Genomic DNA, 24,985 nt, shown 5'->3' with positions numbered 1-24,985 from the left:
TTTGAAATGTTTGAAAAATTGTTTTAGATAAACAAACTTCACCTTCTATATGAATTTCACACTGAGAGGCAGAAATAATATAAGTGCATCACAGCTGTGGCATTGTTTGGACATGACTCATCATATCCTCAGGCTGCCGTTTCCAGCTCACGTACGCACACTGGGGTGACTAGATGAGAGCTAGCGCGAGTATAAACAGTAGTGTAGCTGTGGTAGCACAGGCAGTGGCAGCACGACTCAATCACGCCAAGTGCAACCGCGCCTGAACCCTGTGGATATGTACTCAAGATGGCTTAGTTGGGCTACCACTGCCCATGCCACTGTGGTTGCACCACTACTCATACTCATGCTAGCTCTCCCTCAAGCTAGCATGAGTGTGTGTGTATGCCAGCTGGGAATCGCACTCCTAGCTCTGCGTGTAAAGGTAGTCTAAGAAAAAATACTTACTATACCAATAAGCCACTCTAGGGGTCTTCGTTACTAGTCTATCAGGACACACCTCACATGTTTCGGATGACCAAGGTGTGGACCAATTATATAATGCACTCTCAAGTGGTTTACTGCTATTAGAGTTTAGGGCCAAGATTTTTAAAAGTGATTAGTGATGGAGTGCCTCAATTATTGGACATCCCACTTGAGATAGCTTAATGGGGTCTGATTTTCAGAGGGTGGGTGATCAGCACTTTTTGAAAAATCAGGCCCCTTTAAGGAGTCTCATTGGACCCCTAAAAAAAAAATGCAGCCATGAAGAGTCACTAAACATTTGAAAATCTTGGCCCAGATCATTAGTTTTAGATGTATTTAAACTTTTAAAGAGACCTTTTAATTGTATTTTCATCTATGGAAAACAGTTTGTGGTAGAAAAATGTGAAAAAAAAACAGTAGGGAAAAGGCCATAAACTCCCTTTCTGCTTTGGATGTTGATTTATTATCTATATGATTATATTATATTACTCCTTTTATTTAGGAAACCTGAGCTCATTAGGCCCCCCCCTCCCCAAGCCTGCCTGCCTGCCCTTAAGAAGCAGTTTGCGGAATAACAGTGAAGTTTCAATTCACTTTATACTGAAAATAAATCTCCACTGGGAGCAATTCAATACTCCCAATTATTTATTTAAACAAGTGAATTTAAAATGGCCAGTGACCACAAATTGCTTCTGAGAGGCAGGGAGACATTTAAAAGTCAGTCACTTTAATTCCTTTTGGTCTTCACTCCCTCCCTCTTCATGGCGCCTTTAAAAACTCATCTTGTTAATTTAAATGCAGAATTGGGAGTCTTAAACCAGGTCTCAGTTCAGTTACCAGCAGCTTGTCTAGTGCTGCCTGTGACTGCAGGTTGGTAGGCTGGAGCCGTTTCCCTTTGAAGCCCCACTGCTAGAGTCCCAGTGTATAAAAATCACGCATATCCATTCAGCCTCAGTTAGCATCCTTGCAAAAACATATTGCTGTTCTCTCAGACAGACAGACATTCCAGGATCTGTGTGAGCTCTGCTTCTAGCACACAGTCTGAAGCATTTGTAGTTGGCAGTGCAGGGAAACAGTGTAGAACAAGGGAAGTGCTAGGCTTCTGTTTTTCCTGAGGTGCCTAGCAGCCCCAATCACACAGACCAGGACCCTGTTGTGCTAGGTACTGTACAAACACAGAACAGAGAGATGGCTCCAAAACTGCTTAGCAATCAGTTCTTCAAAATGAGACTATGCAGCATAGTCCAGAGAAAGCTAGTTACCAGGTAATTATGGCTCACAATCGTGGCACGACTTGGGAATAAACTTGGCAACATCAGCAGGTAAGTCCCAGAAAAGACTAGAAGGTGGACATATTTTTGGTGATGTGGACATGTGAGTGACTGCTACAATCAGGTGCAGATCAGGCCTCACGCGCTTCAAAAGACGTGCCTCCGTCTAAAGCAGCACTTGGAAAAAAATCTCTTGCAAACCAGCCTTGCCTAAATCTTTAGGCACAAGTCTGGCAATTTCTTCATGTTGTGCTGGGCTGTCTCTGCACAATAAGGACTGCATCCTCCATCGTTTAAGTCAATGGGAGTTTTGCAGTTAGCCTCAGTGGGAATAGGATCAGGCCCTATATTCACCCAAACAACACTGGATCCCAGACTAGCCTTTCAAAATCTAGTCATGGCCTCCTGGAAAGCATTAGGTGCAGATTCAAGATAGTAAAGGTATGTAACACAACTCGAGTTGCTGATAGCTTCAACCCTTGAAAGAACCTAGCGAACCTCGGGTGATGGGACCTTTTGATATAGGAGCTCTAGACATCCAAGACAGCGACGCTTACCTCCTCCTGGCAACAGATGGCTGCCAGAGCTGCCTTATTACACTCCCATCAAGCCACACAAACAGTTGGTCTTAGCTTGTAACCCCTGGGGGACAGCTTCCATCACAAACAAAAGCAATTATCAATCTCTGTTGCACAAAGGCCACGTCCCCAGTGTTATTTTATTCCCCACTTCCTATGCAGTTGCCCAGCCCTGTGGCTGACTCAGTGCCATGTGCCGTAGAAACTTGAAGGAGTGTGTGTGTTAAATAAATATGATCCCTGCATAAGATTGAGGAAGAAAAGCATCCAGCAACAACCTGTTACTTTAGAAAGATGTGAGGTCTATTGCATGAATCCAGGTGGCAGTTTCCACAATACAGAATTCTGCAGATGCACAGTTGTCACCATGATATTTAACACAAACAGCTCCAACAGGAGCTCTCTCTCTGGGTCTCCCAGTGTGTTAGCATCAGTTTGGAATGCAATTTTTGCAGAGCAAGGACCAAGGGCATGACTACACTTGCAGATGTAGAGCACTTTGAGTTAAACCAGCCTTCGGAGAGCGCAGTAGGGAAAGCGCTGCAGTCTGTCCACACTGACAGCCTCAAGCGCACTGGCGTGGCCACATTTGCAGCATTTGCAGTGGCATTGGGAGCGGTGCATTATGGGCAGCTATCCCAGCATGCAAGTGACTGCAACGTGCTTTTCAAATGGGGGTGGAGTGGGGTGTGACAGGGAGTGTCGTGTGTATGTGGGGGGGGAGAGAGAGTGGGTTTTTTGGGGGGCTGAGAGCCAGTGATGAGCTGCCAAAATCTTAGGAACCGGTTCTCTACTGGGTCTTCGGTGGCACGGCTCCGGCGGCTGAAGGACCCACCACCGAAGACCCGGTAGGGAACCGCCCAGTGAGTACACCCCCCACCCACGTCCTGCCTCCCCTCAGAAACCACAACCCATAACCCGCCCTGCCCTGCTCCTTGTCCCCTGACCACTCCTTCCCAAGACCCCCAACCCTAACTCCCCCCCAGGACCCCACCCCCTGCCAAACTTGCCCCGCTCCCTGTCCCCTGACTGCCCCGACTCCATCCACCACCATCCCAACAGACCCCAGGAACTCCCACACGGCACCTACCCAACCCCCCCTTCCCCATCCCCTGTCTGCCCCCCCAGAACCTCTGCCCGATCCAACCCCTCCTCCCCCGCCTCTTACCCCTGCCTGGGTCAGGACCGGTGCCGGAGCTGCAGCTGCGGGGCCCGACTCCCCGGGCCGGGCCGACACCGGGACCGGAGCCGCAGCCGCGGGGCCGACTCCCCGGGCCGGGCCGACACCGGGACCGGAGCCGGAGGGCCCGACTCCCCGGGCCAGGCCGACACTGGGACCGGAGCTGGAGCCGCGGGGCCCGACTCTCCAGCCCGGGCCGGCACCGGAGCCGCGAGGCCCGACTCCCCGGCCTGGGCTGGCACCGGGACCGGAGCCGCAGCCGCAGGGCCCGAGCTGGGCCGGGTCCGAGCCGCGCAGGCGGGACCAGCCCGAGCTGGGGGTGCTTGGCTTGGACCGGGCTGGGGCGCTCGGCCAGGGCCAGGAGGAGCCGTCGCGCCCCCTCCCCCACACGCCCGGCTTACCTGCCTGCTCCTTTTTTCAGGCTTCCCGTGAACATTTGATTTGCGGGAAGCAGGGGAAGGGGAGGAGAAGGAGGGCGGAGCGTTCAGGGGAGAGGGGGAGGTGAGCTGGGGCCGGGGCCGGGCAGACAGCTGCCCGAGCCTTTGTTACATTTAAAAGCTTTTTAGAATCGGTTGTCCTGGAACAACCGGTTCTAAAAAGGCTTCTAAATTTAACAACCGGTTTGTGCGAACCGCTGCGAACCAGCTGGAGCTCACCACTGCTGAGAGCATGTCAGCATGCTGTCCTGTAAGTTCAGACAGCAGCAGACCCCCCTCCCTCACACCGCTCTCTCTCTCACACAGCATTCCGCACTAATGGTTGCTTTGTCTTGGAGCATATAAGCAGCCAGCTGTCAGAAACGGAGCTTTCAAAGGGCATATCCGCATTCCTGCAGCGATTCAAAACAATGACAAGAGTGGCCACTTGACTTAAGGGAATTATGGGACGTTTCCGGAGGCCAATCAGAGTGCAGTAATGCAACACCCCGTTCACACTAGCACCACAGCGCTCCAGTGGGGGCGCATTAAACATTATTCCACTCGCCAAGGTGGAGTACCAGGAGCGCTCTAGCTGCGGAGTCAGAGCGCTCTACCTGCCTTGCCAGTGTGGATGGGTAGTGAGCTAGGGCGTCCGGGGCTGCTTTAATGAGCTCTAACTCGCAAGTGTAGCCAAGCCACAAGTCTCCTGTTTTTCAGCAGCTCCGTGCAGTGTCGGTACTTTTAAGTACTCCCCAGTGCAGAAGATTGTTTCCTTTATGTAAGTGTGGAGCAGGTTAAACTCTAAATCCAGGAGTGTAGAGCTGACTGTGCGGGCTGCCTGTGGCAACACAGCAAAGCAGTAATGAAGGGAGTGAGGTGAACCACAGTTATCTACACAGTAACGTCACACACACCAATTCAGAAATTAGAACTGTGGCCAAGTGTCCTGTCAAACCACACCGAGAACCTCCTTTGTCTAATGAACTGTGCAACTGGACACATGTGCAGTAGAGATACAATGAAATCATACGGGAGGTAACTGCTGTATACTGTACTTATGAGATATGTGGGGGCCAATTCTGTCTTGGTCTCTGATAGTGCATCGGTGTGAAAGAGCTGCAAAAGAAAGGTCGTAAGTTGCCCCTATGCTGCTCCCCTTGCAGCCCCAGCAAAACAGAAGGAAAGTAGCACAATGCTGAGAGCTACAGAAGTTCTCAGCTGCTGTGCAACCCGTAGGCAGCCCTGGGGAAGTTTGCCCTCATTTAACGTACTTCCCCAGGGGCTTTGCAGCAGCCCATAATTTAGATCGGGGTCGGCATCCTTTCAGAAGTAGCGTGCCGAGTCTTCATTTATTCACTCTGATTTAAGGTTTCGTGTGCCAGTAATACATTTTAACGTTTTTAGAAGGTCTCTTTCTATAAGTCTATAATATATAAACTAAACTATTGTTGTATGTAAAGTAAATAAAAATTTTTAAATGCTTAAGAAGCTTCATTTAAAATTAAATTAAAATGCAGAACTGCCCGGACCGTTGGCCAGGACCAGCGCAGTGTGAGTGCCACTGAAAATCAGCTTGCGTGCCGCCTTCGGCACCCATGCCATAGGTTGCCTACCCCTGATTTAGATAGTTAAAAACAGTCATACAAAGCCACTTTCATCCACTCTACTCCAGGGCCACACCTTCTGTGCTCAAGTATCAGGGGAGTGGCCGTGTTAGTCTGTATCTGTAAAAAGCGACAAGGAGTCCTGTGGCACCTTATAGACTAACAGACGTGGGTATTCATCCACGGAAGCTCATGCTCCAATACGTCTGTTAGTCTATAAGGTGCCACAGGACTCCTTGTCACCTTCTGTGCTGCATCTCTTAAAACGCTCAACACAGAATCTGTCTCATGAGCTGTATATCTGTTCACCAGCATTTCATCCACTCCTCCTATGCAGATCTGCAGATTGCACTATTAGAGAATTAATTGGCCGCAAGTATTTTAGCCTCAGCTATACCAGGTTCTTTTTCTAGCCAAACAATTACACTTTCCAGCAGTAGTAACTCACACATGCATGGTATGGATAATTTAGGGCAGTTTGTAGAGGGAACATCTGAGATACAACACATACAAACAGAGAAACAATGTATCAGTCAGGAACATCAGCTGCTTTTTTTGTGCATTGTCAAGAAGTTTATCTTTCTACAGCCTCTTTCACTTCAGCATGAGGAAGTTCTCTAGAACAGAAACTGCAATAGCCTGTAAGTCATCAGGAAGGGGAAATGCATGAAGTGTACATTGGCCTTCCGTTGCCAGCCAGGGTCAGAGCTAAGCTCACTGCCTGGCAACAGGGATGTCGCCATCGTTTACAAGAATGAAACGTAGCTCTTATCTAGCACTTTTCATCTGTAAACCTCAAAGTTCTTTAGTGAGAAAGGGAAGTATCACCCCCAGTTTATAAATGGGGGAAACACAGGCGAAGTGACTTGCCCGAAGTCACCTAGAAGGTCAGCGGCAAAGCCAAGAACAGACCCCATCTCTCTGGAGCCCTACTCGCTGGACCCCGAAAGCAATCCTCAAACATATGAAGAGTGATTTACATAACAAGCACCATAGGCTCAGCCATCAGGGCAAGACAGATTGCTGAGGAGAGGAAAAAAGTAAGTGGGAGCCTAGCCATCCTCACTGCCAAAGTGTTACATGCCCGAATTCGGAGCGAGCAATAGCACTGTAGAGCTAACAGGTTCTTTATTCCAGGGACTTCTAACTAACATCAGGAACTACTCCGGATACATACACGTCAACATCAGCAAACTGAACGCCATCCATCACCAAGGCACTGGAGTGCCATGCTGCTTTGGCTGTCGGAAGCAGTCCATGTCCCATGTTCAAGAGGCGCTAAATGGCCCAAAATAATCAGGAGAAAATATCAGACATCTTCCCCACCCCCACAAGAAAATTCAAATTTACATAAAGACCACAAGCTCCCAAGTCAAGCTGGCATTTTTGAAAATCGCACCTCTAGATGCCTAAATGTAGACGTAGGAGCCTAATTTTAGGTACCTCTTTTTTCAAATCTTGGCTCAAATCTGATATTTTGCTTAAGTTCACTTCATAGGGCCCCTTTTTAAATGTGGAAAGAGGAGCAGACTTTGCAGCTGGGGCACCTCAGACTTTGCACGGAGAAAGGATCAAGGTAGAGCCCTGTGTGGGACTTATGTAGAGCCCTGCAGTGGGTCTGGGATCCCATTGGTTCCATAGGACCTGCTGCCATAATAATGGGAGTGGAATTAAAGAACAGTCCTATGCAGGGCCCTAGATCACAGCAGAGGTGCATATAACTTTTATTTAAGTTTCACAGATGCAGCTAGTGATTTAATGAAGCACAATATTGAGGCAGTTATTTTAATAAATGGAGTGACATTGGTGTTTATATGGTTCCCCCCTCTCTGAACCTGCTACTGATAGAAGAACACATAGGCAAACTAATATAGTGCCTACAAGGCCATCAGAGTTTGCCAAGCACCGGTCTAGGACCAATGATCCCAAAGAAAAGGATTTGATCCCAGCTTAAGGAAAGAGGAAGGAACAGAGACAGGCCACCCTCAGTCTAGAAGCCAGGAGGTAAAGGATAGGTGGAGTGTGGGCAGAGACAATTATTCTGTGCATTTGTACCTGTGTTGCTTTGCGACATTAAGAGCATAAAAGCAGCCATACTGTGTCAGACCAAAGGTCCATCTAGCCCTGTATCCTGTCTTCCGACAGTGGCCAATGCCAGGGACTCCCGAAGGAATGAACAGAACAGGTAATCGAGTGATCCATCCCATCGCCCACTCACTGCTTCTGGCAATCAGAAGGTAAAGTCACACAGAGCATGGGGTTGCATCCCTGATCATCTTGGTTAATAACAATTGATGCACCTATCCTCCATGAACTTATCTAGTTCTTTTTTTAACCCTGTTATAGTTTTGGCCTTCACATCCCTTAACAACGAGTTCCACATTGTGTCAATGGACTGCTGCAATCTAGTTAATATTACAGTTATTGGCTTGAAATACAGTGATATTGAGCACCCCAGCTCCCATTCACTTCAAAGGGAGCTACAGGTACCCACAACCTTTGAAATTCAGGCCACTAAATACTGCATTTTTCATACACTCACCTCAGAGATTCAAAAGATGGCTAGGCATCATTATCCTCATTTTATAGATGGGTAAACTGAGGCACCAAAAAGTACAGCAAGTGACTTGAGGTCATAGCAGGTGACTTAGCTGGGAATAGAACCCAGATCTCCTAAACCCCAGTGACATGCTTTATTCACTGGGCCATTTGGGAGACCATCCCCCACTTAAAAAATTTTTTTGGCAAATCCTCTCTCTGAAGCCTGCTTTAACTCCAGACACACACACTGTTTTAGTCTTGACAGCCTATGGGTTCTCTTGCACATTTACCCAAAAAAGTTATCTATTGTCACCAAGGGTCTCTTGGAAGCACTGGGCTGGAAAGGTGTGAGGGACTCTATTCCATATCATCACTTGTCCACAGTCACTGAGCAGGAGACCACCAGACCCGGAGAAGGTGTGAAACTAAGGTCCTCCTTGCCTGACTCTGGTGACTTACAGTCCCCAGGGCACTTATCAGAACCAGAAGGTAGATTTTGCCAGAAGAGCTAGGCCAACATTCCTGCCATTCCTAGCAGCCGTGCCCTCTGGCTTAGGTTACCATCAGATCATATATCTGGGAAAGAATATCTGGCCCAGATCCACACAGAAACACTAGAGATATCTGGAATGCTTTCTAAAGGAACAGCTATAGAAAAAGCCTGGTATGCTTAGCTCATAATGCGAACATCTGAATGCTGAAACAATCTGGATCATCCAAAGCGCCTATGTTAGGAGAGAGAATGTTTTTAGGCAGATATTATCAAAGCAGCCTACTGAAATTAAGCTCGCAGAGGCCTGATGAGCTTCTCCACAGTTCAGTGTGCATAGTAATTCCCTATCAAGAGAATCAAACTCCAGCCAGTTGGTCAGCAGAATTATTCATGCCAGACCTGCCCGCCTGTCTAGAGTCAGAATCATTCACCACGGACTAAACAAGCAGAGGGGTTTCAGGCACGAACACAGAGACAAGACTTCACAGAAGTCACACTGCAGGCTGTGTTCATGTTTCCAGACCAGTCATCTCCACATCTGGCAGCTTGTCTGAAACATGAGCTTTCATTTTAAATGTTTCCATTGGACTTTTCCCAAATACTAATGCAGTATAATTATAAACCTCCTAAGAGCTAACCACCCACTTCCTTCAGGTAGGAAATGATCTATTAATATGGACAAGTCAACAAGATGTTCCATACATGGAAAAAGAAAGATTGGCCCTATGTTTAACCTAAATATATTGTACAGTAGGATAATCCAGCGCCTCGTTGTCCTGTCTCTAGTCCTGATTTGCAACAATCATCCTGCCCCCCCCCCCAAAAAAAAGTTTAACAAGGGTACCAAATAAATTCAAAGACCAAAATTATCAAGAGTGATTAATAATTTTGGGAGCATGACTTGACACACCTTAAAGGGCCCTGATTTTCAGAGGTGGGTGCTCAGCACTTCCTGGAAATCAGGCCTCTTTAAAGTGCCTCAAGTTGGGCACCCAAAAATTGAGTCATCCAAAATCACTAGTGACTTTTGATAGTCTTGACTATTTAGCTGTCTCTCTTGACTTATGCATTCTCGGGGGTGGGGGAGGAGCATCTCTTTCAAACTGCTTTAGACAAGAATTTACAAACAGGGGGAAATCTCTGGTTTCCAAAGAATTGACCGAGGAGGTTTGCTGTCTGATTCAGGGGATTACTTGGTAGGGTTTTTGAGGAACATCTTCCTAGAATCTGCATCTGTTATGGCTATGGCAACAGGCAGATTTTCATATAGTCACGCAACATAACACACACTATTTCCCCCTCCCTCCCTATATTCCAGCGGACGGACATTACTACAGACTCAGGGGGGAAGCAGCACCCCCCTCCCCCAACTAAGAGGCAGAGAATGACATGGTAATCTAAAGTCTAGGTTCACTAGGGAGGAAACATGACTGTACATAAAAGACCCAGATGGCATTTCACTTTCAGATTCGACTTGTCGGCGTCAGGAAATGCAAACAGCTTCTGAGCACTGTGGGGCCCAGAAAATGGATGTGAAACCCCAAAGCTCTGTGATCAGCTGTCCCACGTGGACTTGCTTCAGCAAAGGCAGCCCAGCTGGGAAGCACTAGACTAGCAGCTACAGAGCCCAAAGAAATTTGTCGTCAGAGGGTACAATATATCTCCCCAAAACCTTCACTCCAAGATCTCAGGGGCAGATTTACCTAAAATACCTTCCCCCCCTTAAAAATTAGAGACAGAGCAGATGTGGCACTAGACTGGGCAGCCCACTGGGTTGTGCTACACGGGCAATCCAGGTACTGTGAGGGTGAGTGCCCTAGGTAACTGTAGCCTGGGCAGTGTTAGGAACGGTCTATCGGTCTTCTTGTTCCGGGGGTCAGAAAAACGGCACAAGGTGAAGCTTGCAGCCACTTATGCATCCACAGAATCAGATCCCCCTTAGTATCTCACCTGATGCTGGGTAAAGGCTTTGATTGTAGGTTCTTGGGTGAAGGGAAGCAGGGGGTCCTACAGGGGAAAATGATTTAAAACCATAATGAGAGCGGCCTGTTTTAGTGAGAGTGGAAACATTTTGGTGTCTTACTGATACCTGTAGCCTTTTCCTCCTGTTCACACAGGGCTGGATCCAGTGCCCATTGTAGTCAAAGGGCCTCTCCATTTACTTCAATTTGTGTTGGATCAGGCCTAGGGAGAGGAACTGGAGAGACCAGGTAGCTGAGTCTGGAACAGGACTCATTGTCCAAGGCAGCTCTTACCACTGGGCTCAGGAACAGCTTCACACAAGTGCCAAAGGCCTACGCTCTTATTAGTTCAAGGTGCCACAGACTAATCTAAGAAGAAAGAGGGAGACTCTCAGAGGAGCCCTGGAAAGTGGGGCAAAGAGGGGAGTTCACATACAGCATTGTAAAAATTTTGCTGTGCTGTTCAGCGAGCACCCCAGGAAGAGTGGAGGAAGCAACTTAGGCAAGCTCAGCAAGGGCTGGGGTGGGGTACGAAGCTGAACCATTTTTACACACCGTTCTTGGAGCAGGAAAGGCAACAGTGAGAACAGCAGCATCCCATATCACAATTTGCTGCAAGCAGCAGCATTTCCTCAACTCCAGCCCGAAGAAATATAATTTTCAGACACCAAATTCTACTGTACTTTCATTGTATGATCCAATCTATGATTATTCTTTAACCTCTCCTTCCCGTAACCACACTCTCTCACGTCATGTTCTTTGTCCAAACCGCAACTGAAAAATTTTGGGGGCAGCGACTTTCTCTCTACACTCTGAAGCAAATACATAGAATCACAGAATTGCAGGGGACATCTAGCTCAGCCCCCTGTGCTGCAGCAGGACTATCCCTGAAAGGTGTGTGTCTAACCCGTTCTTAGAAACCTTCAATGATGGGGATTCCGCAACCTCCCTTGCAAGTCTATTCCAGTACTTCACTACCCTTATAGTTAGAAAGTTTTTCCTAATATCTAACCTAAATCTCACTTACTGCCGATTAAGCCCATTACTTCTTGCCCTGCCTCCAATGGACACAGAGAACTGATCACCATCCTCTTTATAAAAGCCCTTAACACAGTTGAAGACTCATCAGGTCCCTCCTCAGTCAAGACTAAACATGCCCATTTTTTAAACCTTTTCTCACAGGTCAGGTTAGTAAACTTTTTATCATTTTTGTTGTTCTCCTCTGGACCCCCTCCAATTTGTCCACATCTTTCTTAAAGTGTAGCACCCAGAACTGGAGAAAGTACTCCAGCCGAGGTCTCACCAGTGTTGAGTAGAGCACGACAATTATCTCTGGTGTCTTGCATATGACACTCCTGTTAACAGACCCCAGAATAATATTAGCCTTTTTTGCATCTGCATCACATTGTTGATTCATATTTAGTTTGTGATCCATTATAACACCCAGATCTCTCTGCTGCAGTACTACTGCCTAGCCAGTTGTTCCTTATTTTGTAGCTGTGCATTTGATTTTCCTTCCTAAGTGTAGTATGTTACACTTGTCTTCACTGAATTTCTTATTGTAGATTTCAGACCAATTCTCCAGTTTGTCAAGCTCATTTTGAATTCTAAACGTGCCCTCCAAAGTACTTGCAATCCCTGCCAGTTTGGCATCATACGCAAGTTTGATAAGCATACTCTCCATTCCGTTATCCAAGACATGAATGAAGATACCCCTGCAGGACCCCACGATGTCCCCCCAGCTTGACAGCAAACCATTGATAACTATTATTTGAGTATGGTCTTTCAACCATTTTTGCATCCCCCACTTACAGTGATTTCATCTAGACAACATTTCTCTAGTTTGCTGTCTCACATTACATTCTCCTAAGCAAGAAAAGACGTGCTATATCTTGATTTTACAGAGTCTATAAGACAGCCCCCTTGTCAAAGAAGGATATTGGTTGGTATAGCATGATTTGTTCTTGACTACTGGCTATTATTCGTAATCTTAGAGGCTTACAAATTGATTATTTAATAATTTATTCCAGTATCTTTACAGTTATCAAAGTTAGGTTGACTGGTCTGTAATTCTCCAGGTCCTCTTTATTCCCCTTTTTAAAGACAGATACGGTATTTGCCCTTCTCTAGTTCTCTGAGATCTCACATGTCCTCCATGAGTTCTCAAAAATAATTGCTAACAATTCCAAGATTGCTTCAGCTTATTCCTTAAGTGCTCTAGAATGAATTTCATCAGGCCCTGATGATCTGAATACATCTAATTTATCAAAATAGTATTTTAGTTGTGCTTTCCCTATTCTGGCTTTCGTTCCTTCCCCCTTGTTGTTAATTGTGTTAAGTATCTGGTCACAATTTACCTTTTTAGTGAAGACTGAAGCAAAATAGGCATTAAATACCTCAGCCTTCTTGATGTCGTCCTTCATTAGCTCTCCTTCCCCGCTAAGCAGAGGACCTCCAGTTTCCTTTGTCTTCTCTTGCTCATGCTTATGAATAAAATAAGTTACAGCTAGAATCAAATCTAAACCAAAACTCTATAGCTGAACTTACCCAAACTTAAGGGCGTTCCAACTTCAGTGTGAATTTTGCAGTTCAGGTCAAGCTCTAAAGATAGCTTCCTTCTAAGCAATATTAACACATGCTTGGCTCTGTGCAAGACTCAAAGGTCAGACTATCCCTGCCCCAAATCCCTTACAGCCTATCAGACAATTAAGAAACAGTCCATTGTGATAATCAGTGGGAGGTGCTATGCAAAGAAAATCATCACCATCAAGTGCTGGATATGTCAGCAATTTCAGATCTTTGTCTGAGGAAACACCTATTACATGGAAATGAACTGACTGCAAATGAGCTGTTTCTTCATAATTCACTTGAGAAAAGGAAGTCACCCATCAAGCTGATTCCCCGCTGGGGTTAGCTCACTCTGATAGCTAAGTGGGGAGAGTAGGAATCTCTCAGAACATTCCTGCAGAGTCCATGATCTCACACCTGTGACCTGCTATTCATGCAGACACACTAGAGCAATGTTTGGGTTGACTGCATATACAAAGTGCTAATGGTTACGCTGTTACTCTTCCGCACAGGCACACATTACAGCAGTAGTGGGCAACCTGTGGCCCATCAGGGTAATCTGCTGGCGGGCCACGAGACAGTTTGCTTACATTGATTGTCCACAGGCATGGCTGCCCGCAGCTCCCAGTGGCCACGGTTCGCTGTTCCCAGTCAACGGGAGCTGCGGGAAGCAGCACGGGCTTCAGGGATGTGCTGGCCACCACTCCCATTGGCAAGGAATGGCGAACCACTGCCACTGGGAGCTGCGGGCAGCCATGCCGGCGGACAGTCAATGTAAACAAACTGTCTCGCAGCCTGTCAGCGGATTACCCTGACAGGCCGCAGGTTGCCCACCACTGCAGTACAACATAGCACCATGCACTCAGAGTGTCACCTACAATTCTGTGACTTTAAAGTGTCATTCTGTCCAGGAAACGACTCTAAAAATGGTATTGTGTGGTTCCTGGGTCTGTGTCTTGCTGATTCCAGGTCAAACGTGCTCACTCTCAAAAAATATTTGAACTACCAGCCCTTCAAACTCATGCTGAGATGCAAGAATCAAGCTGGGCTCATTTTCTTACGTACTATCATCTGTTTACATAAAAGTAACAATATGAGGAAACAACATGGGCACAGTTGGGTCTCAAACAATCATGCTTGCTAAAAAGACACAAACATGCCAGGCCTAGCTACATACATACATGCTGCTGCATGATGATTTCTGAAGGCTACTAAAACAGAACATGGTGAGCAACACTAGAGACCTCACACACTATTTAAATGGATGCTACCCTATTCCTATGCACAATAGGCCTCACTGCCAGTAACAGCGTTTCTGACAGTTAGGTGACACCTGTGCAGCCCAGCTGCCTTCAGTGGGCTTGCCAAACTGCTTGGAACAGCTGTCCTGATGATGCTCAAGGAGGAATAGAAACCAATTCACCCTCTCAGTTGTGCTGGCGTCAGCTGGGATAACAAGTAAAAAGCAGGGGGAAAAATCATTTTTATTCCTAAATACAACAGATTTACAGCCACAGGCAGGATCAGTGGAGTGAGAAGGTGATGTCTTTATATAGTCGCTTTTCAGTACAAGCCACACTTGTCCTAAACATGTGCGTCCTTTTAAGCTCAGCGTAGAGCTCGGTGTGTGGAAAACTGCGCACATGACAACATAAAACCTGCCCTAAAGAGTTTGCAATCTGATGATGCAAACTGTAGAGCACCTAGCAAAATGGAGCCCCATTCTGGGTTGGTCCCTAGGCATAATAAATATGATTAACAACAACAGTAGACACGAGCAAGTGATAGTTACAGGCAATAGGTGGGGGAAATAGGAAGCTGGGCAGACAATGGGCTACAAAAGGTCACACAGGTACTTAGTTATTATGGACACATCTTTTTATAAAATACATTCCCCCTCTATTTGTATAACCCAGGCTGGCACAGTGTAGATCTTTGTGCTCCCTGCTACACCAGCAGCTCTTTCACCTAAGCAGTAGAGAGCTGGGCAGATTATTTCTTTTCCCATAAAAAAATAACTCAAAAAACAAAAACAGTTTTTGTCATTTCTATTGAAAGTTTTTTTTCTTTTCTTCATTTTTTGATGAAAAACTGGCAGATGAAATTTTTTGAAATATCGACTGCAGGAAACTAAAACATTTTCAACAAAGATGGACATCTTTTGCAAAAACTTGTCAAAAGAAGTCATTTTCTGTTAAAAAACATTTTGATTGCCTCTATAGAGGTTACAGAAGAGTCTGCTACAACCATTATGTAGAGGACCTCATCCCATAGCTCAAGCTGTAGGTTCTTGTACTTTGACCATCCCAGGTTCAAAACCCACCGTCAGCTCATGTAGGGACAGTTACATAAACTCCTTGCACACTCTAAAAAGCCCTTCTCTGGAAGAGTGCTTGCTCACTCAACTCCCTCTTGCTCCCACTGCCCTGCTGTCACCCTCCACCACACCAAGCATCTCTCCTCCCCAAACTCCATCCAGACACACCCAAATGTGTTATTTAACATTGTAATTACAGCATCGGTGTCTGTCTGCATGCTGCGCCTGGTGAGTAAAAAAAAAACCAGCTGAATTTACAACTGAATTTACAATCGATCAGGGCAAGCCAGACCCTGAGGGGAAAAAGAAGTGCCCTGATTTAATATGGTGATGGACTATGCAATCATTTAACTCCTGGTATAGGGAAACCCAATAAGAGCCAGCGTAAGCTCCAAGCCTGCAGACTGTCTGATTTTTATTCTTTTATTGGAGGTGCCATTCCTGGATTCCTCTGATGTGACCTTGAATGCAATCGTGGCCATGGAAATCCAGAAACGGGAGCTTTGGCAGAAGCAGTCAACCACCAACCAGGAAGGAGTTTCCTAGTTTTGCTACAGGATTAATCTCTTCCTCTTCCCTCCACAAGGATCCTACCCAGAGAACATAGGCGGCAGGTTATATATGTTTGCGGTGCTCGAGCACCAGGAATATTCAGGGCTGGGGGCCCTGCTCCAGCAATATTTGGACCTGGGTCTCTCCCCCGGCCCTGCCTGGATTGGGCCCCGGCCCCCGCGGGTCTCCCCCCCGCCGTGTCCCTGCCTGACAGAAAGCAGCGCCGCGCCTCTCCCCTGCCTGCTTCTGCTGCCGGAGTAGACGGCTCCCGGCAGAACTGCTGTCTGCTGCCCCAAGGTCCTAGTGCCTGCCATCCCCTACTGGCAGGGCAGGCTGCCCTTACCCTGCCCTTCAGCCCTAGCCCTGTGCCTCTCCAACACCCCAAACCCCTCATCCCCCCACACCCTAATCCTCTGCCTCAGCCTTGAGCCCCCCCCACATCATGAATCCCTCAGCCCCAACCCTCATCCCCCTGCACCCTGATCCTCTGCCTCAGCCCCGAGCCCCCCATCATGAATCCCTCAGCCCCAACCCTCATCCCCCTGCACCCTGATCCTCTGCCCTAGCCCTGAGCCCCCTCCTGCATCATGAATCCCTCATCCTCAGCCCCACAGCCCTCACCCCTGCACTCCCTCCTATCCCCAAACTCCTTCCCAGAGTGTGCACCCCCTCCCCTTCCAACACACCCCTTCCCACCCCCAAACTCCCTTCCAGAGCCTGCACCTCTCACCCCTTCCTACACCCCCACCCCCAGCCCAGAGCCTGCACCTAAACTCCGTCCCAAAGCCTGCACCCCTCACCCCCTCCGGCACACCCACCCCCTGCCCCAGCCCAGAGCCTGCACCCAGCACCCAAACTCCATCCCAAAGCCTGCACCCTGCACCTTAATCCCCAGCCCAGGACCTGCACCCCAGACCTCCCCCAGAAAACCCCTCCCAGAGCCTTAGGCAGGTGGGGGCAGAGTTTGGGAGGGCAGAGTTGGGGGGGGGGGTTCTGGGCACCACCAAAATTTCTACAACCTTGCCACCCATGCCAGAGAACACCAGAAGGAAGGCTGAGGGAAGCACTGTATAATTCTCACCAGGGCAGCAGCAAAGGGTTTTGCAGGGACAATCCCAGCAAAGCTGAACAGGAGAGGGGCAATCTGGCCGTGGCAGAGGGATGATGAAGAAGAAAGAGGACAGTTTGACTGAGGCTCTGTCATAAACAGTTAGTTAAGGGTTAAGGTCTCTTTTACCTGTACTGGGTTAACAAGCAGTACCTGATGACCACCTGACCAGAGGACCAATCAGGGACAAGATAATTTCAAATCTCTGTGGAGGGAACTCTTTATCTGTGTTCCTTGTTTACTCTGCGTGCTCTCTTTGGATCTAAGAGAGGCCAGACATGTCTCCAAGTTCTCCTGGAGTATTTCCTACTATTCAGTATAGTGAGTATTAGAAAGGTGAATTAGTCTTATAATTTGATTTCTACATTTGCAATTGTGTGTTTGCTGAAGGAAATTCTTTATTTCTGTTGCTGTTACTTTAATTATGCTGAGGAGGAGGGAGGGGAAGTCTCTCCAGTTTTTATAAGTTAGACCCTGTATTTTTGCATCCTGGTAATACAGAGAGAGTGTACTTTTTTTTCTTTCTTTAATAAAATCTTTTCTTTTTAAAACTTGATTAATTTCTTCCCTTGTTTGGATTTTCAGGGGAAGGGGAGGGGGAAAAAGTGAATCCCTCTTTGTTTGATTCAAGGAGTTTGAATCAAGGTATCTCTCTCCAGGACTAGGGAAGGGGAAGGGGAGGTGAGTCCCTCTTTGTGTTGAGTCAAGGATTTGACTCAGTGTGTAATCTCTCCGGAGCAGGCTGGAGAGAGGGAAGGGGGGGAGGGGAACTGGCTGTTTCTCTCTCTCTCTGGTGAGATTCAAGGGGTTTGAATCTGGGTTCCCCAGGGGAACAGGCAGTGTGTCAGACACTTAAAAACTGACTGGTGGCAGCGAAAACCAGATCTAAACTAGGATTTTAGTTTAGAGGAGTCCATGCAGGTCCCCATCTTGGAACCCAACAGCTCCAAGTGGGGGAGAAACCTATGACATGGACCATCAAGCACACAATTGACCCATGGAGAGAAGGCAGGCATGCCTTATGACTCAGCGAAGTATGCAGGGACTGGCCCATGTGACTCCAGACTCCATTTTGCTGTAATTTTCCACAGTGGGGACAAAGAGGTTCTTACACCTGGAAAAGCCTATATAAGGCTGATGCATCATCTCCATCTTGTCTTCAACCCTGCTTCTTACCTCTGGAGGGACTTTGCTACAAGCTGAAGCTCTGCACAAAGGACTGAGGACCCATCCCAGTGGGGGATGTACTCCAGAGACTTGATTTGAACCTGCAGTTTACTCCACAAACTGACCATGCTGCGCTACGGTGGCTTCATACTAACAAGGGAAACAACAAGAAACTTCTCCGCTGGAGCTTAGCTCTCCAAGACTTTGATTTTGAAATTCAACACATTTCAGGAGCTTCCAACAAAGTTGCTGATGCACTCTCTCATGAAAGTTTCCCAGAATCAAGTGGTTAAAAAGTGTTCTTCACATGTTTACATGCTTAGTAGTATATGTAATACTGCATGTGTTTTAGTAATCTGTTTATTTTTCAGTTCTAGGAGGAAATCACCGCCAGTGGTTCCCACTGTTGGCAATTTGGGGGGCGTGTCATAAACAGTTAGTTAAGGGTTAAGGTCTCTTTTACCTGTACTGGGTTAACAAGCAGTACCTGATGACCACCTGACCAGAGGACCAATCAGGGACAATATAATTTCAAATCTCTGTGGAGGGAAGTTTTTTTTTTTTTTCTGTGTTCTTTGTTTTGAGAGAGTCTCTCTTGGGAGTTAAGGGAGTCCAGACATCTTAATCAAGTCCTCCCAGGTTTCTGCAATAAATTCTTCTATTCAAGCTAGTGAGTATTAGCAAGGAACTAGTATTCTTATACTTTTATTTCTGTATTTGCAATTCTGTGTTATGCTATAGAATTTCTTTAATTCTGTACTGTTATTGCTTTTACTGAGAAAGAAGGGAGGGGGAATTATCTCCAGAGATTGATAAGTTTAGACCCTGTGTATTGATCCATCTTGGTATTACAGAGATAGTTTACTTTTTTTTTATTTTTTAATAAATCTTTTCTGTTAAGGACTTGGTTGATCTTTCCTTGGGTGAATTCTCAGGGAAAGGGGAGGAGGGAGGCATCCCTCTGTAGTTGAATCCCGGTATCTCTCCTAGGAAAAGGGAGGGGGGAGGAAGCAGGGGGAATGGTTTACTTCTCCTAGGTGTAAGAACTCCATGGATTTGGGGCTCTTGGGATCCCCAAGGATTTTGGGGAAGGACTGTGTCCCAATACACATACATTATTGGGTGGTGGCAGCTTTTACCAGATCTAAACTAGGATTTTTAGTTTAGAGGAGTCCATGCAGGTCCCCATTTTGGAACCGAACAGCTCTAAGTGGGGGTGAGACCTATGACAGGCTCAAGAAAAGAAACGAAGAGGAAAAGATCAGGAGGCATAATCAGAGAGAGAGAGGGGATGGGTAAGAGGCGAAGACTGGGAGCAGCAGGGAGGAGGAAGACTAGGGGAGAGTGGAGGAGAGCATTCATAGGTGAAGACATATTTTCCAGAATGAAGGTAAGAGACTGGAAAACACAAAGTAAAGGAAAGAAAAATGACAAGCGCTGAGGAACAGTGAAAGAAAAAAAATAGAGCAGAGAGAAAGAAGAAAATTAGAGGGAAAACAATCCCGAGAGAGAGAAATTTTCAACATGAGAGACACAAGGTGGCAAAAATTAGACACAGAAACAGCTCCTTACAGAGAAGCTTTAACAATTTCAGGGAAAGAAAACTGAAGTGAAATGAAAAAGACTAGAAGAAAGAGGAGGAACCAAAGCTCCCACAGCTGCAATCAGATGGACATGGGCAGGCAAAACCCCGTGCTGAGCACCACTGATCTCAAAGGGAGCACACTCACATTGATCCAACCACAGGATTGACTGGCAGAGGCTCCACGATCGACCAGTCGATTACAATCGCCAGGTTGACCACCACCAAATTGTATATAATTATGGATTTATTTTGGCAGGGCCCTCCTTAGCCTGAGGTCCTGGGCTGCAGCCCCTGCATTAATCCGGCCCTGACCATGAGCCCACTCTTTTTTTTTTAATTGACTAACTCACATTAACGTTACCGTTTGTGAAACATGCCATTGTGCCAGCCTGAAAGCATGGTGCCCTGCAATCAGGATGCATCCCCTGAAAAATATCTTGTGCCAGCTACTCGGGACACAGACACATCATGGGTATGGAATGGGCTGGTACTTTCCAAGCTGTTACAACAGGCGGACACGGCACCCTTGCTCGTGAAGGATTCCCACAGGCTGGGCCCTGACGTTAGTACATTTTAAGGCCAGAGGAACTATTTTCGTCTGAGCTCCTGCCTAACACGGGCCCGCCCCAGAACCTCACCCTGCCATGCTGCATCAAGCCACTAACTTGGGGCTGAGCTAGAGCCCCGCTCAGAAGAACAGCCGAGGGGCGGTAACCCACAGCTCAGCCCCACGGCATCGCTCCAGCAGGGTTACACCGCTCTCTGGGCTGGGGGTGGCTGCAGACTGGGACAGGACTAAATGCACGTTTGTTAGACCTGGCGCCTCGGTTTGGAGGCAGGCGGCACCGGGGCGAGCGAGGCCAATGGGTGGGGGCGGACGAGGCGCCTGGGGGAAGATCTGGTTGAAACCCACCTGCCCATATAGACTCCGGGCATCTCACTCCGGTGTGAGACCCACAAGGCCGCCCGGCCCCATGGCGGGGGGATCAGGCGCGAAGCCCAGCCACGGGAAGGCGCCAGGGCACCGGGCCACGGCAGCCCCTGGGAGCCTGGGTCGCTGCCTGCAGCTTGCAAGCCGGATTCCCCGCCTCCCGGCGAGCCTCCCCGCCACTCGCGCAGAGGGAGCCCCGGGTGGCTCCGGCCCGGCTCGGGTCCCGGGGGGGGGGGCGGCGCAGGCGGAGCTCCGGGGCCGGCTCCGCAGCGGGGGCGCCCGGGGGATACTCACCGCGCGCCGCTCCGGGGCTCGGGCAACGCGCAGCCCCGCGCCGAGTCCGCGCCCAGCCCCGGCCTGCAGAGCTCGGCAGCCGCGAGTGGGGGGAGCTTCCTCCGCTCTCCCTCCAAACCGCTTAAAGAGACAGCGGCCGCTTTGCGCTCCGGCGCCCCTGGCGCTGGGGGAGGGGAGCAGGACGCAGCCCAGGGCTGGATGGCGGCGAGCGGGCGGGGGCTGCCAACTGCTCCCAACGGGGACACCGGGGGAGGAAATTAGGCCAAGGCCCATAGCAATACGGGGGCTTGGAGAGTCCCAAGCGGGGGCTATTCTCCTACCACCCAGGGACAATTGCATGGCGTGGGGGGCGCAGAGCCGCGAGCAGGGATTTCCAGGGAGCCCATCACCGTGGCATCGAGCCCTCAGGCAGGCCCACACCTTGGGCAGAGGCCTAGGCCCCGCTAACACGTTGCGGGGAGGGGGAGGGAGCGGAGAAGAGGAGCCAGGCTCACGGCTGGCCGCTGGGGGGGGGAGGGGAGCCGTTCCTAGGGCGGCCAGACCAGAAACGCTTCCGGCGGGCGGGTGGCTGCAGGTGGCTGCACGGGGCCGGCCAGACCCGACTCCGCCGCGCCCAGGTGAGCAAAGAGGAAGGAAGCCACGTCCCGCCTGCTGCCGTCTCCGGGGGAAATCACCTCACGCACCCTGGGCGCGGGTCCCCGCCGCTAAAAGAGGAAGCGCTCCGCAAACAGGGGCTGAGCCGGCTCTGCCCGACCCCGCCAGCGTTCAGGGCCGGGGCACGGTGGGGGGAGGCGAAATCAGACACACAGTTCCAGGCTGGCCGCTGCTCACAGAGGGGCCCTGTTCTGATCCTAGCTGGGGCTTTTTTGGGGGGTAACTAAGATTACATTTTGACTTGAAAATTAAGTGTTACTAACCGTACCTATTCAATAATAATGAGGTCCCCTCACATTGCAAATCATGAGATTTTTAAACCAAGCAGCAGTGTTTTGAATCATAATAATGGGGGTGCTGGGTTTTTTTTTCTTTGCTAGGTTTTTGAGCCTTTAGGCTGCTCCTAGCTTGTCTTTGCCACAACACGGTCTAGACCCCCTCAAAGAAAAGTAAGTGAAAACTAACATCTCATCTGATCAGTGCTGGACCAGGCGAGAAGGGCATTCCAGCTCCGCCAGTACTTCTGGCAAAGGAGAGGGCCCAGGGCCCAGACCCAGCAGCTGCCACCTACAGTCCAAGCCCTGCCCAAGACATCAGGGTGCATGGCCCTGGGCCTGGTGACCCAATGCCCACACAGAAGGCTGCGGCTGGGGAGCCTGTGTCAGAGTGTCAGTGCTGTGGAACGGGAGGGCAGGCCCTGGCACTTCCCCAAGCCCTCTGCAGGAGGAGGTACCATGCAGCACCAGGTCTTTACACAGAGACCAGGGTGCTCAGGGTCCACAGGTACCTTTCCCTGTGCTCTCAGGGCTGTGGCCTGCCCTGGTCTCAGGCGTGGCACATCTCAGCAGAGGGGGAGTTAGTGTGCAGCCCCCAGCACCCCTGCAGAAAGCCCCAGTGGCTGCCCTGCCTGGGACGAGGGGTTCAGGGAAGTACTAGGGCCTCCCAACCCAGCCCGCAGCACTTAGACTCCGGCAGGTACTCCCCTATTGGAGAGGGACATGGGCACCCTTGTCTGTTTCCTTCTGTGTGGGGGTGGGTCCTTGGCTGCATGGCTGCCTGCACTTCTGTCTCAGGCATGGCCGGGGAGGTGGCAGCTGCTGGATCTCTGCTCAGAGCCAGCCAAGTGGGGGTGGTGCTGAGGGGACAATCTTGGCCCCTCTTTGTTGCGCCTTCTCCCTCACTCATCTATGATCAATGCTACTGACAGTGCCTTCATTCCCACAAGGCACTGGAAGAGGGGGGGGGCTGCAGGAGGAAGGAAAGGAGCCCTTTACTCTTCCACAGGCTGAAGGGTCCCAGCTGGAGTATAGTAACATCCCCTCTCCCCTTTGCTGCTCCTGAGCAAGTAGATCCAAACAGGTGTCAAAAAAAGGACTCAAGCCCTGCCCCAATCATCTGACTCCAGCTGCTGGGGCTTTAAGAAATACACCATTTCCAGAGTTGGCAACCTTCACATGCCATGACCATCTCTCCCTGTCCAAAGTATCCTACATCCTTATAGAGAATGTAAGAGACAGTAGTATATTTTATCCATGGAAGTTGTTTTTTTTTGGGACCACCTTACAGAAATCTATAGGATGATTAAAAAAAACCTATAGAAAGGAGATTATTCATTAAATTCCTATAGGTTTTTAGACTAAGTTCTACAGAAAAGTGGTTTTCAAATTTTTCCGTACTGGGGACCTTCCCCTCGCCATATGGAAGGACAAAGTTGGCTGCAACCCTACGTTGAGAATCCCTGCTCTAAAGCTGGATTAGTTTCATTCCTGTTACATTCCATAGGATTTTTCCATAAGGGTGTGAGTATAAGGAACTCTCCCCCTTCCCCAATTTTGAGGCATTCCTCACTGGAAACAGGATTAAGGAGGGTGGAGTTTTCCTGCTCTTGTGGCAGGTGTAAGGTCCCCTGCTTTGATGCTGATAGAGAGCCCTTTGAGGTCTCCTACTTTGAAAGATGTCTCGCTTTGGCCTGTGAAGCAGCACCCTTTAAGGAATAAGCCTGCCCTCTCCTGTATATGGGACCTAGAGATGCAGTTACCTAACCCATCAACCACACACAGCATTCATTGCAAGAACTGTTAACAAAACAAACTGTGTGTGATAGAAGTCACAGAGAGAATTTTCCATTAACAGACAGTTCCCCTTTCATGCTTGCTATGGTTATTCCCCTAGTAAGTTAAGGGTGTTTGGAGAAATTGTTTTGTCTGGAAAGTGGTTAGAAAACCCAAGATATTGGGCTTTCCCACTTACAGTAGCTGTGAGATAGATAAATCCATGCCCTCACTGAAAAAACCCCTCCAGCCCCCCATCATGGCCACACAGGCCCCATGCCATAAAACGGCCTTCACCAATCATGGCCTCACACACCACTGACTGTATCAGGTTACATCCCCACACATCAGTCCCTAGATAGGACCTTACCTCTCCCCTGCCCCCCACCCCCACTCCCTTCACAGTGATTTTGTTATAAACCCCTCTCTATCCCTTTACCTGAGCCACTGCGGAACTCAAAGCACTTGGAAAGGATCCACTTCTCTTTCTTTCGGCTTCGACTTTCACCTTCTGGAAAAGGGGCCAGAAGAATGGGTGGGGTGAATAAATAAGGCTGCCTGTGGGGGATAAGACAGCAGCATGTTGCAAAACGTATATGCTGCAAAATATTTCCTCTTCCTGGTGTGCTCTTTCATATAAATGGAAAGTAAAAGCAAAAACCACTGCCGCCACGGGCTCCTGATTTGGGTCTCCTGTCTTTTCCTGGAGGTCTCTTCCCCATTTTACAATCTCCAGGTGCACATAGCCAACCTGTTGTAGATACAGGGTGTGTAAGCCTTCCTTTACCTAGAGGTCCTTTCCAGGCCAGGAATACAGTATTTGTTTCCTGAAGTGGAAAAATCAGAATCCTTGTCAGGCTCATCTTATTATTTGTATTATAATAACACCTGGAGGCCCCAACTGAGCTCAAAGCCCCATTGTGCTACATGCTGTACAGAGCCCCTACCACAGTTACAATCTACACAGACAAGATGGGGTGGGGGAGAAGGAGAGTAAATATCTCCATTTTACAAACAACTCTGTGGCACAGAGAGGTGAAGTGACTTGCCCAAGGTCACAGAGCAGGTCACTTGCAAAGTTGGGAATTCAACTTAGATCTCTTAACTCCCAATCCAGTGCCTTAACCAGAGACCATCTTTCCTCTCTATCCAGCCTCCTTTTGAACAACAGGAGAGAGGCCCCCTACAAGCCAAATATAGCCTCTTTGGCTGACACCAGAGAAATCTCTCCCAGGGCAACTGTAGC

General features: G+C 48.7%; 1 protein-coding gene across 7 annotated transcripts in view; it reads right to left on the bottom strand.

Moving 5' to 3' along the window:
• The window catches only part of BID (BH3 interacting domain death agonist), a 39,814-nt gene extending 15,480 nt beyond the window's left edge, over window positions 1–24,334 (bottom strand). For 2 of the 7 annotated variants that reach the window (XM_039546011.1, XM_039546005.1), the window contains exon 1: window positions 21,035–21,175. The gene's annotated coding sequence lies outside the window, so the exon portion shown is untranslated. Of the gene's footprint in view, window positions 1–495; window positions 500–6,690; window positions 6,706–13,059; window positions 13,108–17,030; window positions 17,166–20,722; window positions 20,742–21,034; window positions 21,176–24,178 lie in introns of those variants that run through there. The other 5 variants (XM_039546007.1, XM_039546006.1, XM_039546010.1 and 2 more) reach the window with 5 other exon arrangements.
• Between the last annotated feature and the right edge of the window lie 651 nt (window positions 24,335–24,985).

Source organism: Mauremys reevesii, linkage group 1 (genome assembly GCF_016161935.1).
Source record: "Mauremys reevesii isolate NIE-2019 linkage group 1, ASM1616193v1, whole genome shotgun sequence".
NCBI classification, from domain to species: Eukaryota; Metazoa; Chordata; order Testudines; family Geoemydidae; genus Mauremys; species Mauremys reevesii.
Note: the sequence above shows the minus strand (reverse complement) of the source record. Positions and strands in the feature narration are given on the sequence as shown.